The sequence below is a fragment of the Gnatocerus cornutus genome, unplaced genomic scaffold (genome assembly GCF_029298725.1).
Source record: "Gnatocerus cornutus isolate USDA-ARS CGAHR unplaced genomic scaffold, icGnaCorn1.1 ctg00000330.1, whole genome shotgun sequence".
NCBI lineage: Eukaryota > Metazoa > Arthropoda > Insecta > Coleoptera > Tenebrionidae > Gnatocerus > Gnatocerus cornutus.
The window spans coordinates 15,001-30,658 of NW_028275649.1; the positions used below are offsets into that span (position 1 = coordinate 15,001).

The 15,658-nt window shown below is 40.8% G+C and overlaps 3 non-coding genes across 3 annotated transcripts in view; all 3 read right to left on the reverse strand.

The window, feature by feature from the left end:
* The window catches only part of LOC148165398 (large subunit ribosomal RNA), a 4,039-nt gene extending 2,689 nt beyond the window's left edge, over window positions 1-1,350 (reverse strand). Inside the window, exon 1 of the ribosomal RNA XR_015771511.1 lies at window positions 1-1,350. This exon is cut by the window's left edge and continues 2,689 nt beyond it. This is a non-coding gene — a ribosomal RNA (large subunit ribosomal RNA).
* Window positions 1,351-2,008: 658 nt separating this feature from the next.
* On the reverse strand, window positions 2,009-2,165 carry LOC148165399 (5.8S ribosomal RNA). Its single transcript, XR_015771509.1, has one exon. It is a non-coding gene; the product is annotated as a 5.8S ribosomal RNA (ribosomal RNA).
* Window positions 2,166-3,781: 1,616 nt separating this feature from the next.
* Window positions 3,782-5,702, reverse strand: LOC148165400 (small subunit ribosomal RNA). Its single transcript, XR_015771510.1, has one exon. It is a non-coding gene; the product is annotated as a small subunit ribosomal RNA (ribosomal RNA).
* Window positions 5,703-15,658: the final 9,956 nt, after the last annotated feature.

Genomic DNA, 15,658 nt, shown 5'->3' on the forward strand with positions numbered 1-15,658 from the left:
GCCGGAGATCTCACCCATTTAAAGTTTGAGAATAGGTTGAGGCCGTTTCGACCCCAATGCCTCTAATCATTCGCTTTACCGGATGAAACTCGTATGCTATGAGCGCCAGCTATCCTGAGGGAAACTTCGGAGGGAACCAGCTACTAGATGGTTCGATTAGTCTTTCGCCCCTATACCCAGTTCCGACGATCGATTTGCACGTCAGAATCGCTACGGACCTCCATCAGGGTTTCCCCTGACTTCGTCCTGACCAGGCATAGTTCACCATCTTTCGGGTCCCAGCGTGTACGCTCTTGGTGCGCCTCTTCTCGCAATGAGAACGAGACGCCCCGGGAGTGCGGGGCGGCAGCCGTAACGACCGCCCATCCTCCCTTGGTCCGCGCAAGGCGGACCTTCACTTTCATTGCGCCTTTAGGTTTAGTTAAATCCCAATGACTCGCGCACATGCTAGACTCCTTGGTCCGTGTTTCAAGACGGGTCCTGAAAGTACCCAAAGCTATAGCGTCGCAGATCGGCGTTTCAACGAGGTCTGTCCGAGAACACCTCAGCGAACAGCCACCCGGGGACGGGACCGGCACCAGGTCCGATCACCATCACGACGGGCGCGCTTGCCGAAGGTCGGACGCTAACTGTGTAGCGGCCCCGCGCCATCTGTATACCGTCGAGCGAGCCGATCGGGAAACACCACGGGTTCATTCGGCGAACGGCGAACCGTCCGAACGAGCTCCACCGCGGGCCTTAGACCGGCACTCAACGGATCGCGACGTCCTACAGGGGGAGAAGTGCACGCGTTCGACGGCAGATCGACAAAACGAAAGGTGCAAACGACGCGTACGCCATCTGTCACACGATCGTCCAGCGCCGCCATCGAGTCACGCTGAATCTCCCCTTTCGACCTTTCGGGTTTCTCAGGTTTACCCCTGAACGGTTTCACGTACTATTGAACTCTCTCTTCAAAGTTCTTTTCAACTTTCCCTCACGGTACTTGTTCGCTATCGGTCTCGTGGTCATATTTAGCCTTAGATGGAGTTTACCACCCACTTAGGGCTGCACTCTCAAGCAACCCGACTCTGAGGAGAGATCCTCCCGTTATCGGCAGCGGTCGCTACGGGCCTGGCACCCTCTATGGGCTGTGGCCCCGTTCAAGATGGACTTGGACGCGCCGCACGATCTCGGGATGACGGATCCTCCCTAACACCACATTTCCCGGCGTCCGGTTTCGGCCGCGGGATTCGGTGCTGGGCTTCTCCCTGTTCGCTCGCCGCTACTGAGGGAATCCTAGTTAGTTTCTTTTCCTCCGCTTAGTAATATGCTTAAATTCAGCGGGTAGTCTCACCTGCTCTGAGGTCGCATATGAAAAATAAAAATTTTTCATTCGGTCATTTCGACGATCACGACACGTCTCCCATTCCTTGCTATACGTGTTCGTCATTTTTCTTTTTAAAAAATGGCTAAGTTTACAGAAACGCTTACGATCTGACGTCTGTCGCGATTTGCATTACACGTCTCGGACACGACGACCGTCTATAACGTTCTCAACCTTAAAACGCCATTTTTTTTTTTAAATGACGACATGTTGAAGAAATAGGACGTGCTACGCCGAAAGACCAGCCAACAACTACAACAAGTAGTAGTTGGTCGCTTTCGCGTCTTAAGATGTCGCGCAAATTTACTCGCTGCACGAGAAACGCACACAAACACACGATTCTACGACACACCACGCAAGAACATGTGCCGACGTAAACACTTTCGTATTTATGATTCGCAAGGTGGACGTCCGACGGACTTTGTAAAAAAAAAATACAAAGCATACCCGTCCCGTCCTTTTTGACGAAAAAACACGCTCGAGTAAACGTCTCGGCACACGTTCGAGGCGTGCGTCGTTATATCGTGACGTAAGTGACGATCACGTACATTAATGAGTACCTATTCGACGCGTCGCAACACATCCAACACGCTCCGACGTTTTCGTCCGAAAACGAAAACCGAGCAGTCTTTGAAATTGACACGACCCTCAGCCAGGAGTGGTCCGGGAACATTATATCCGAGGACCGCAATGTGCGTTCGAAATGTCGATGTTCATGTGTCCTGCAGTTCACAAGTTGACGCGCAATTAGCTGCGTTCTTCATCGACCCACGAGCCAAGTGATCCACCGTTCAGGGTAATCTTTTTAAAATTTAAACGCTCGTTCCACAAGAACCCCGATCATGCCGATCGTCCAGCTGTCTATACACGTCTTGCAAAAATTTTTGCGTACGTGCGTACATCCGAAACGAAAATGATCTTCGTGGTTCCGAAACGTGCCACGTCTAAAATTTCGGTGTTGTGGTATGGATATTTATGATTCTCGCTCTTAATTGTCTTTCGTCCGTACTTTCTCGTCTGAAAGGGAACGCGATCGTCGGTCTCAGTTTTACGCGTACGAAAAAATTAAAAAAAATATTAACCCAAACACAAATTTGTATCCGCGCACCGAAAAAGAAGCACTTTTCTTTTTCACGCGGTCTCCGCTTTTACACGCAAAGTACGAGCATGTATGTGTGAAGATGGGACATGTTCGATACGATTTTAATTAGGAATTTGCCAATTTCCTTTTTCTCAGCAATAATTTTAATAAATAATGCTGCTTTCTCTCATAAACTACATTTTCGGTAGTTTTCCTTTATTGTGTCTTTCATTTAGTGTGCGTGTGTCAAGCACTTTAAAAAGTGTGACGAAGAGACGGTTTTTGATCGATCGGAATCAACACATCATTACATCATCGTACTCGTTATGAAAAAGCGAATTAGTATCCGCCGTAAGCGAAAAGAGATTTTCGCGGGCGGTCTTTGTGTTCGTGTTTCAATTTTCTTTCTATATTTTTTCGTCGCCAAACCGAAGACAGATCGTGAATTTTGACGAAAAAATCTATAGACGTGCCAGACTGAGCGTCTAACATAAAATCCTCAAGTTTACCGTTCTATATCGTGACTTAATGACGATTGACGGTGTATATAATTTTGAAATGGTGCAGTCGTACGCTCCGTAAAGAGAATTTTACCGTTTCTAACGAAATCACTTTACCACATCTACCAAAAACATTAAAAAAGCAAGGTGTGATGTGTGTGTGATCGCTCGTTTAACGGCGCTTTCAAAAAACTCTTTGAAGCGTCTAACGACGAACATCATTCACGCGAATCGTAAAATCGGGAGCGTTTCTCGCCGGTCCCGTAGCCGGGCGTAAATCATTTAAAACCCACGGAGTCGTAACCTAATTCGACACCTGCGATTTTCTTCTTTCTCGACTACTCTGCTACATCCTCTCCGTGTGTCCGAAAAAAGAGGACTTCTAACGTCTTTCGACTTTCGCGGTGGAGTTCACAACTTTCCGCGATCCGGTCGAAAAACCGAAAGCGTCCCTCCTTTTTTCCATCATTGGAAAAGATCGAGAGATAGTACAAAAAAAATCAAAAAATCTAGGTACCCGAAGAAACAGCCGTATGCCCGAGCGAATTCGGTTTTTCTCGTTCAAAAACGGTGAAAAACTCGATCGCAAGGACCGGCGCTGCGGGCCAGCGTAACGCTATTGTTTTTCCGAATATGTACGATTCGTAGTTCAAAACGTCGTACACACGGTGTTTCAAAAAGAAACAAGCAACGGCACGACAAAAGATCGTGCCGTCGACTCCATGTCATCGACGACGGTGTTGTAAAAACATAAAGTGTACATCGACACGATCAAATAAAAATGCATAATAATAAATTATACATATGTCAAAATTCGTGTGTACGAGGACACGTTAATGATCCTTCCGCAGGTTCACCTACGGAAACCTTGTTACGACTTTTACTTCCTCTAAATGATCAAGTTTGGTCATCTTCCCAGCGACATCGACGACGTCGAAACGCCATCGCGTACCGGTCCGAAGACCTCACTAAATCATTCAATCGGTAGTAGCGACGGGCGGTGTGTACAAAGGGCAGGGACGTAATCAACGCGAGCTTATGACTCACGCTTACTGGGAATTCCTCGTTCATGGGGAACAATTGCAAGCCCCAATCCCTAGCACGAAGGAGGTTCAGCGGGTTACCCGGACCGCTCGGTCAGGGAGGACACGCTGATTCCTTCAGTGTAGCGCGCGTGCGGCCCAGAACATCTAAGGGCATCACAGACCTGTTATTGCTCAATCTCGTGCGGCTAGAAGCCGCCTGTCCCTCTAAGAAGAATTGTTTGTACGCCGACAGTAAAAACCGCGCACGACCACCGGGCGAACCCAGGATCGACGGGCCTTTGGGATGTCGAAATACGCCTATTTAGCAGGCTAGAGTCTCGTTCGTTATCGGAATTAACCAGACAAATCGCTCCACCAACTAAGAACGGCCATGCACCACCACCCACCGAATCAAGAAAGAGCTCTCAATCTGTCAATCCTTCCGGTGTCCGGGCCTGGTGAGGTTTCCCGTGTTGAGTCAAATTAAGCCGCAGGCTCCACTCCTGGTGGTGCCCTTCCGTCAATTCCTTTAAGTTTCAGCTTTGCAACCATACTTCCCCCGGAACCCAAAAGCTTTGGTTTCCCGGAAGCTGCCCGCCGAGTCATCGGAAGAACGTCGGCGGATCGCTAGCTGGCATCGTTTATGGTTAGAACTAGGGCGGTATCTGATCGCCTTCGAACCTCTAACTTTCGTTCTTGATCAATGAAAGCGTTTTTGGCAAATGCTTTCGCTTCTGTCCGTCTTGCGACGATCCAAGAATTTCACCTCTAACGTCGCAATACGAATGCCCCCATCCGTTCCTATTAATCATTACCTCGGGGTTCCGAAAACCAACAAAATAGAACCGAGGTCCTATTCCATTATTCCATGCACACAGTATTCAGGCGAAGTTTTAGCCTGCTTTAAGCACTCTAATTTGTTCAAAGTAAACGTGCCGGCCCACCTCGACACTCAATGAAGAGCACCGCGGCGGGATTGAGTTGGGCCGCCCTCTCGAGCTAAGCCCACCGGCAGGACGTCCCGCGGCACGCCAGTTGACACCGCGAACGATGAACCGGCGGCGCGGGACACAGATTCGACTACGAGCTTTTTAACCGCAACAACTTTAATATACGCTATTGGAGCTGGAATTACCGCGGCTGCTGGCACCAGACTTGCCCTCCAATTGATCCTCGTTAAAGGGTTTAGAGTGTACTCATTCCGATTACGGGGCCTCGGATGAGTCCCGTATCGTTATTTTTCGTCACTACCTCCCCGTGCCGGGAGTGGGTAATTTGCGCGCCTGCTGCCTTCCTTGGATGTGGTAGCCGTTTCTCAGGCTCCCTCTCCGGAATCGAACCCTGATTCCCCGTTACCCGTTACAACCATGGTAGGCGCAGAACCTACCATCGACAGTTGATAAGGCAGACATTTGAAAGATGCGTCGCCGGTGCGAGACCGTGCGATCAGCGTAAAGTTATTCAGAGTCACCAAGTTGTACGATGACGGAGACCGCCACCGATTGGTTTTGATCTAATAAAAGCGCTCCTTCCGTTTCCGGTTGGAGCTCTGTTTGCATGTATTAGCTCTAGAATTACCACAGTTATCCAAGTAAATGTGGGTACGATCTAAGGAACCATAACTGATTTAATGAGCCTTTCGCGGTTTCACCTTAATTTGGCTTGTACTGAGACATGCATGGCTTAATCTTTGAGACAAGCATATGACTACTGGCAGGATCAACCAGGGAACTGCGTTCTTGTTTTAAAATAAGAGAGTTTTAGTCTTTCTTTCCTTCTAGTCATATAAGCTACAATAATCGTAGAATTTCGGAAAGACACCTGCTGCTCTTATAAAAAACTGAACACTTTCCTATTATTGTTTTGAAGAAAGTGTGCGTGTCTGCGAAACGAAAACCTCGTAAGAAGAGACGTAACGCCACGCGATCTTTCTGGATGGAAAATTTTTCGACATTTTTTTCACATCATCCTTGATTGAATCTCCTGCAACAATTTTATTCTTATTCATCCGTTCTAAGTTGTCGTCGTCGTCGAAATAAATAATTTGTACACACTTCGGGGTACACGTTTGTCAAAATTCATGAAATGCAACGTAACATTTTTACTTTAATAAATTTTTACAGTGCATTCAGATCGACTAAACGAACAACGACGGATGAATTGATTTATGGATTTTTATTTGTTGCGACTCATCGGAGGAGAGAGTGAAGAAAAAATAATCCAATATCATGGTTACGGAATAATTTTCTATGACTTTTTCATCCTTGTTTGAATCTTGCAACAATTAATTTTATTCATCCGTTCTAAGTTGTCGTCGTCGTCGAAATAAATAATTTGTACACATTTCGGTACACGTTTGTCAAAATTCATGAAATGCAAACGTAACATTTTACTTTAATAAATTTTTACAGTGCATTCAGATCGACTAAACGAACAACGACGGATGGATTACTTATTTTTGTTGCGACTCATCGGACGAAAAGTAGAAACATAATCCTCCATTGTAATATAGTTTTTACGGAAAATTTTTCTTTTATTTTATATCCTTGATTGAATGCTGCATTTTATCCGTCTTTTTTTCGTCAAAAACAGAGATCAATGCGATTCATCGGACGAAGAAATAATTTCCCAGTTCAAAATTTAGAGATTTTTGGGCACATCGACTTGAAATTTTATCGTAAAGAAAAAATATCGTCGTCGACAAGCAAAAGTTCAAACATTCTCCATACTCTTCGCTAGATTGAAAGCGACGGTTTATTGTGAGATTTCTCTTTAGAAATATTCACACGTTACGAGTTTATGAAATTTTATTTATTTCAAAATTCTCGCTCGGACTTTAGTGAGTTGACGCATTTGTTAATTTTTGGTCGTTCTGACACGAACACATAAAATCTTTGATTGCATTTGGACCGCTAACATAGAAACGCTCGCCGCATCCGCAATCTCGCTGTGCATGGTCAATGGCAAGATTTGTCATCCCTCAAACGATGGTGGGTCCACAGGGTACACATTCCGGCCATCGTCCCAACTACGGGTAAGTCGCGGTGTACGAGAGGTAACAAGATAATCGGACGCACATAAAATCACATTTCGATCGTACGCTTTTGTCCGCTGCTACATACCACCACTACTATCCCTATATATGCCAGCGCGGCAGCGTTCAGCTCTGAATCACTCGATGCGCGAAACGGTCGAAATCCCATAGCGCGCCGGCCGCTCGCTATGGGCGAGGGGTCGGGTAAATCGGTCTGATCGCTCGGTGCAAAAGTCCGTTTGGGTACTTAGAGACGGAATTTTAAAATTCTGATTTCGCAGATCAATTTCAAGGGTCATTAGGACTCGAATGCCGTTAACGGTGTTTTGAAAAAAATATTTTTTACGTTTTTACGGCATTTCGACCGAACACCTCAGTTCCGACTTCGGACTTAGAATAATTTTCATCAAAATTTCGAACGCCTCAGTTTCCAGAGGGTTTTAGATCCCGTTTAGTTAGGGGTTTGAAATTATCACAGCCACCCTTGTTTGGTGTTAGTTCGACCGTAACTTTTGTTCGTTTGCATTTAATTTCGATTTTTCTGGGACTTTTGGTCAATGTAAATTTATCAACCGCTACACTTCCGACTTCGGACTTAGACGAATGAGCGCCGAACGCTACAGTTTCGACTTCGGACTTAGAAAAATTTCGCTCGACCGCCACAGTTTCGAATTGGACTTAGAAAAATTTCGGTCGAACGCCTCAGTTTCGAATCGGACTTAGAAAAATTTTGGTCGACCGCTACAGTTTCGACTTCGGACTTAGAAAAATTTCGTTCGAACGCTACAGTTTCGACTTCGGACTTGGAAAAATTTCGCTCGACCGCCACAGTTCCAACATGAGACTTAGAAAAATTTTTATCAAAAATTCGAACACCTCAGTTTCGACTACGGACTTAGAAAAATTTCGCTCGACCGCCACAGTTCCTATTTCGGACTTAGAAAAATTTTCATCAAAATTTCGAACGCCTCAGTTTCCAGAGGGTTTTAGATCCCGTTTAATTAGAAGCTTGAAATTATAAAATCTACCTTCTATCGATGTTAGTTCGACCCAAACATTTGTTCGTTTGCATTTAATTTCGATTTTTCTCGTACTTTTGGTCAATGTAAATTTGTCAACCGCTACACTTCCGACTTCGGACTTAGACGAATGAGCGCCGAACGCTACAGTTTCGACTTCGGACTTAGAAAAATTTCGTTCGAACGCTACAGTTTCGACTTCGGACTTGGAAAAATTTCGCTCGACCGCCACAGTTCCAACATGAGACTTAGAAAAATTTTTATCAAAAATTCGAACACCTCAGTTTCGACTACGGACTTAGAAAAATTTCGCTCGACCGCCACAGTTCCTATTTCGGACTTAGAAAAATTTTCATCAAAATTTCGAACGCCTCAGTTTCCAGAGGGTTTTAGATCCCGTTTAATTAGGAGCTTGAAATTATAAAATCTACCTTCTATCGATGCTAGTTCGACCCAAACATTTGTTCGTTTGGATTTAATTTCGATTTTTCTCGGACTTTTGGTCAATGTAAATTTGTCAACCGCTACACTTCCGAGTTCGGACTTAGACGAATGAGCGCCGAACGCTACAGTTTCGACTTCGGACTTAGAAAAATTTTGTTCGAACGCTACAGTTTCGAATTGGACTTGGAAAAATTTCGGTCGAACGCCTCAGTTTCGAATCGGACTTAGAAAAATTTTGGTCGACCGCTACAGTTTCGACTTCGGACTTGGAAAAATTTCGATCGAACGCCACAGTTCCGACTTTTTTTCGAAACTGTAGCGTTCAGTCAAATTGCCGTAAAAACGTAAAAAACTTTTTTTACAAAACATGGTCGACAGCATTCGAGTCCTAATAATCCTTGAAATTGATCTGCGAAATCAGAATTTTAAAATTCCGTCTCTAAGTACCCAAACGGACTTTTGCACCGAGCGATCAGACCGTTTTACTCTACCCCTCGCCCATAGCGAGCGGCCGGCGCACTATGGGATTTCGATCGTTTCACGCATCGAGCGATTCAGAGCTGATCGCTGCCGCGGTGGCATATATAGGGAGTAGTGATGGTAAGTGGCAGCGATGACGGACAAGTACGCACGATGAATGGATTGACATGAAATCAAATGTGCGCGTCCGTACGATCTGTTACCTCTCGTACATCGCGACCCCGTTTAATGATATTATGCTAAATTAAAAATAAAAATACATCGATGAAATAAAAAGTGGTAAGTCTCTAGAAAGACAATATACCGCTGTGAATAAAAATTTCTCGATGAATAGCGAAATGTGAATTAGTCCGCCTGTAACGTGCATTTTGCGAACGAATTAGCTAATTCACCGCTAGTTAAAAAACGTGACCACCCAGTGCTCTTATCCAAAGTCGTCTGCAAATGAGATGAAATTAATAATCTTGACTCTAATGCAGACGACAAATTGAATTGAATAATTTACTTGAATAATGTGACGGATCTATAAAATAAAACACAAAGCCCGAAACACCAAGCAGTAAAAATCTCGATTATTGTTCCGCCCGTTGAAAAACAAAAGATCCGTCACATGGTAAGCAGAACTGGTGAAAATTGTGAAAGACTTGTTTCTCCTCCGATAACAAGCTTGAATTAAATATGATCGAGTGAATGATATTGGAAACCAAAGAACGAAACTGAGGAGAAGCAAATGTTCAGTAATATATTATGAATAATTATAATATTAATATAAATAATAATATTATATTAAAAATGGGAATTGTATGTGGTTGATGGAAAAAGTTTTTTTTTCTGTTGACCGCTACAGTTCCCAATTTGGACTTAAAAAAAAAAAAAAAAAAAAAAAAAAAAAAAATTGTGTATACGGAAGGTAAAAAGCAAAAAATAAAATATTTTATTATTTTTTTTACTTTTTTTACGGGTCCCTACCGCTACAGTTCCCACTGAATGTGTCCTTTTCGCGCTAAGTCCATGCAGTCGCTACAGTTCCGAAACTGGACTTGTAAAAATTTCGACATTTTTGAACGCATCAGTTCCGAACGAGGTTTCAAAACTGTAGCGTTCGGTGTAAACGCATCAGTTCCGAATGAGTTTTCGCAACTGTGGCGTTTCATTTTTGTGCTTTCATGGTTGCATAAACAATCGCCAGTGTGAACGCTTCAGTTCCGAATGAGTTTTCGAAACTGTAGCGTTTCATATTTGTGCTTTCATGGTTGCATAAGCAATCGCCAGTGTGAACGCTTCAGTTCCGAATAGATTTTCGAAACTGTAGCGTTCAATGTGAACGCTTCAGTTCCGACTTTGGACTTAGAATAATTTTCATCAAAATTCGAACGCCACAGTTTCGAAAGGGTTTTAGATCCCGTTCAGTTAGGGACTTAAAATTATGACATCCACTTTCGATTAATGTTAGTTCGGTCCGAACTTTTGTTCATTTTCATTTAATTTCAATTTTTCTCGGACTTTTGGTCTTTGTTAATTTTGTCCTTTCGAAACTGTAACGTTCAATGTGAACGCTTCAGTTCCGAATAAATTCTCGAAACTGTAACGTTCAAAGTGAACGCCTCAGTTCCGAATAGATTCTCGAAACTGTAGCGTTCAATGTGAACGCTTCAGTTCCGAATAGATTCTCGAAACTGTAGCGTTCAATGTGAACGCTTCAGTTCCGAATAGATTCTCGAAACTGTAGCGTTCAATGTGAACGCTTCAGTTCCGACTTTGGACTTGGAATAATTTTCATCAAAATTCGAACGCCACAGTTTCGAAAGGGTTTTAGATCCCGTTTAGTTAGGGACTTAAAATTATGACATCCACTTTCGATTAATGTTAGTTCGGTCCGAACTTTTGTTCGTTTTCATTTAATTTCGATTTTTCTCGGACATTTAGACTATGCGAATTTTAGATTTTTCAAGCTGTAGCGTTTGGCGAGAACGCCGCAGTTACGGACAGGTTTTGTGTCAGACTTTCAATAATCTGAAAAAACTCCGAAAAAAGAAAATAATTAGTGTTTTCATGGTTGCATAACAATTTAAAATTCATGCACAAAAATAATCCATCTATATTTCCGTTATTCAAGAATGCAAAGGAAAGACGAAAGTTCGGCAACAATTAGTTTAAGCGGTTGCATAACCATTCAAACGTTATGCTTAAACACAATCCATTTACGATATATAATAAAAATAAAGCTTTATTATCAACTTTGAAGTCCATTCTATTGCTGATCTTTAGACCTATAGATTAGGTCAAGATGTCAAATGTCAAAAAACAACTACAGGTTCCTGTATTTGTAGCAATGCTGGCGCCATCTGTAGAACAGTTACCTAAACTTGAAAGTCAAAAAAATTACAGCTTTCTGTAACTATTAATGTTGGTATCGCCACCTGTTAGTCGAAAACATAATTTAGTGGCGCCATCTATATGACAGGTCTGGAACTTCACAAATGTCAAAAATTACTGGTTTTTACTTTATTTACATATTTTTTTTGAAATTTGGCGCCCATTTTGACCCAAAAGTGGCGCCATCTATGTGTCAGGTCTGGAACTTCATAAATGTCAAAAATTACAAGATTCTGGGTTCATTTACGTATTTTTCTTGAATTTTAAGCATAATTTGACCTGACCTGACCCTAAAATGGCGTCATCTATGTGTCAGGTCTGGAACTTCAGAAATGTCAAAAATTACTGTTTTTTCCTTTATTTTACATATTGTTTTTGAATTTCGGCGCCTATTTTGACTCAAAAATGGCGCCATCTAAATGACAGGTCTGGAACTTCAGAAATGTCAAAAATTACAAGATTCTGGGAAGATTCTGGGTTAATTTACGTATTTTTCTTGAATTTTAAGCATAATTTGACCTGACCTGACCCTAAAATGGCGTCATCTATGTGTCAGGTCTGGAACTTCAGAAATGTCAAAAATTACTGTTTTTTCCTTTATTTTACATATTGTTTTTGAATTTCGGCGCCTATTTTGACTCAAAAATGGCGCCATCTAAATGACAGGTCTGGAACTTCAGAAATGTCAAAAATTACAAGATTCTGGGAAGATTCTGGGTTAATTTACGTATTTTTCTTGAATTTTAAGCATAATTTGACCTGACCTGACCCTAAAATGGCGCCATCTATGTGTCAGGTCTGGAACTTCAGAAATGTCAAAAATTACTGTTTTTTCCTTTATTTTACATATTGTTTTTGAATTTTGGCGCCTATTTTGACTCAAAAATGGCGCCATCTATATGACAGGTCTGGAACTTCAGAAATGTCAAAAATTACAAGATTCTGGGTTAATTTACGTATTTTTCTTGAATTTTAAGCATAATTTGACCTAACTGACCCTAAAATGGCGCCATCTATGTGTCAGGTCTGGAACTTCATAAATGTCAAAAATTACTGTTTTTCCTTTATTTTACATATTGTTTTTGAATTTTGGCGCCTATTTTGACTCAAAAATGGCGCCATCTATGTGACAGGTCTGGAACTTCACAAATGTCAAAAATTACTGTTTTTTCCTATATTTTACATATTGTTTTTGAATTTTGGCGCCTATTTTAACTCAAAAATGGCGCCATCTATGTGACAGGTCTGGAACTTCAGAAATGTCAAAAATTACAAGATTCTGGGAAGATTCTGGGTTAATTTACGTATTTTTCTTGAATTTTAAGCATAATTTGACCTGACCTGACCCTAAAATGGCGCCATCTATGTGTCAGGTCTGGAACTTCAGAAATGTCAAAAATTACTGTTTTTTCCTTTATTTTACATATTGTTTTTGAATTTTGGCGCCTATTTTGACTCAAAAATGGCGCCATCTATATGACAGGTCTGGAACTTCACAAATGTCAAAAATTACAAGATTCTGGGTTAATTTACGTATTTTTCTTGAATTTTAAGCATAATTTGACCTAACTGACCCTAAAATGGCGCCATCTATGTGTCAGGTCTGGAACTTCATAAATGTCAAAAATTACTGTTTTTCCTATATTTTACATATTGTTTTTGAATTTTGGCGCCTATTTTGACTCAAAAATGGCGCCATCTATGTGACAGGTCTGGAACTTCACAAATGTCAAAAATTACTGTTTTTTCCTATATTTTACATATTGTTTTTGAATTTTGGCGCCTATTTTAACTCAAAAATGGCGCCATCTATATGACAGGTCTGGAACTTCAGAAATGTCAAAAATTACAAGATTCTGGGTTAATTTACGTATTTTTCTTGAATTTTAAGCATAATTTGACCTAACTGACCCTAAAATGGCGCCATCTATGTGTCAGGTCTGGAACTTCATAAATGTCAAAAATTACAAGATTCTGGGTTCATTTACGTATTTTTCTTGAATTTTAAGCATAATTTGACCTGACCTGACCCTAAAATGGCGCCATCTATGTGTCAGGTCTGGAACTTCATAAATGTCAAAAATTACTGTTTTTCCTTTATTTTACATATTGTTTTTTAATTTTGGCGCCTATTTTGACTCAAAAATGGCGCCATCTATATGACAGGTCTGGAACTTCAGAAATGTCAAAAATTACAAGATTCTGGGTTAATTTACGTATTTTTCTTGAATTTTAAGCATAATTTGACCTGACCTGACCCTAAAATGGCGTCATCTATGTGTCAGGTCTGGAACTTCAGAAATGTCAAAAATTACAAGATTCTGTGTTAATTTACGTATTTTTCTTGAATTTTAAGCATAATTTGACCTGACCTGACCCTAAAATGGCGTCATCTATGTGTCAGGTCTGGAACTTCAGAAATGTCAAAAATTACAAGATTCTGTGTTAATTTACGTATTTTTCTTGAATTTTAAGCATAATTTGACCTAACTGACCCTAAAATGGCGCCATCTATGTGTCAGGTCTGGAACTTCATAAATGTCAAAAATTACTGTTTTTCCTTTATTTTACATATTGTTTTTGAATTTTGGCGCCTATTTTGACTCAAAAATGGCGCCATCTATGTGACAGGTCTGGAACTTCACAAATGTCAAAAATTACTGTTTTTTCCTATATTTTACATATTGTTTTTGAATTTTGGCGCCTATTTTAACTCAAAAATGGCGCCATCTATGTGACAGGTCTGGAACTTCAGAAATGTCAAAAATTACAAGATTCTGGGAAGATTCTGGGTTAATTTACGTATTTTTCTTGAATTTTAAGCATAATTTGACCTGACCCTGACCCTAAAATGGCGCCATCTATGTGTCAGGTCTGGAACTTCAGAAATGTCAAAAATTACTGTTTTTTCCTTTATTTTACATATTGTTTTTGAATTTTGGCGCCTATTTTGACTCAAAAATGGCGCCATCTATATGACAGGTCTGGAACTTCAGAAATGTCAAAAATTACAAGATTCTGGGTTAATTTACGTATTTTTTTTTGAATGTTAAGCATAATTTGACCTGACCCTGACCCTAAAATGGCGCCATCTATGTGTCAGGTCTGGAACTTCAGAAATGTCAAAAATTACTGTTTTTTCCTTTATTTTACATATTGTTTTTGAATTTTGGCGCCTATTTTGACTCAAAAATGGCGCCATCTATGTGACAGGTCTGGAACTTCACAAATGTCAAAAATTACAAGATTCTGGGAAGATTCTGGGTTAATTTACGTATTTTTCTTGAATTTTAAGCATAATTTGACCTGACCTGACCCTAAAATGGCGCCATCTATGTGTCAGGTCTGGAACTTCAGAAATGTCAAAAATTACTGTTTTTTCCTTTATTTTACATATTGTTTTTGAATTTTGGCGCCTATTTTGACTCAAAAATGGCGCCATCTATATGACAGGTCTGGAACTTCAGAAATGTCAAAAATTACAAGATTCTGGGTTAATTTACGTATTTTTTTTGAATGTTAAGCATAATTTGACCTGACCTGACCCTAAAATGGCGCCATCTATGTGTCAGGTCTGGAACTTCAGAAATGTCAAAAATTACTGTTTTTTCCTTTATTTTACATATTGTTTTTGAATTTTGGCGCCTATTTTTGACTCAAAAATGGCGCCATCTATGTGACAGGTCTGGAACTTCACAAATGTCAAAAATTACTGTTTTTTCCTATATTTTACATATTGTTTTTGAATTTTGGCGCCTATTTTAACTCAAAAATGGCGCCATCTATATGACAGGTCTGGAACTTCAGAAATGTCAAAAATTACAAGATTCTGGGTTAATTTACGTATTTTTCTTGAATTTTAAGCATAATTTGACCTGACCTGACCCTAAAATGGCGTCATCTATGTGTCAGGTCTGGAACTTCAGAAATGTCAAAAATTACTGTTTTTTTCCTTTATTTTACATATTGTTTTTGAATTTCGGCGCCTATTTTGACTCAAAAATGGCGCCATCTAAATGACAGGTCTGGAACTTCAGAAATGTCAAAAATTACAAGATTCTGTGTTAATTTACGTATTTTTCTTGAATTTTAAGCATAATTTTGACCTGACCTGACCCTAAAATGGCGTCATCTATGTGTCAGGTCTGGAACTTCAGAAATGTCAAAAATTACAAGATTCTGTGTTAATTTACGTATTTTTCTTGAATTTTTAAGCATAATTTGACCTGACCTGACCCTAAAATGGCGTCATCTATGTGTCAGGTCTGGAACTTCAGAAATGTCAAAAATTACAAGATTCTGTGTTAATTTACGTATTTTTCTTGAATTTTAA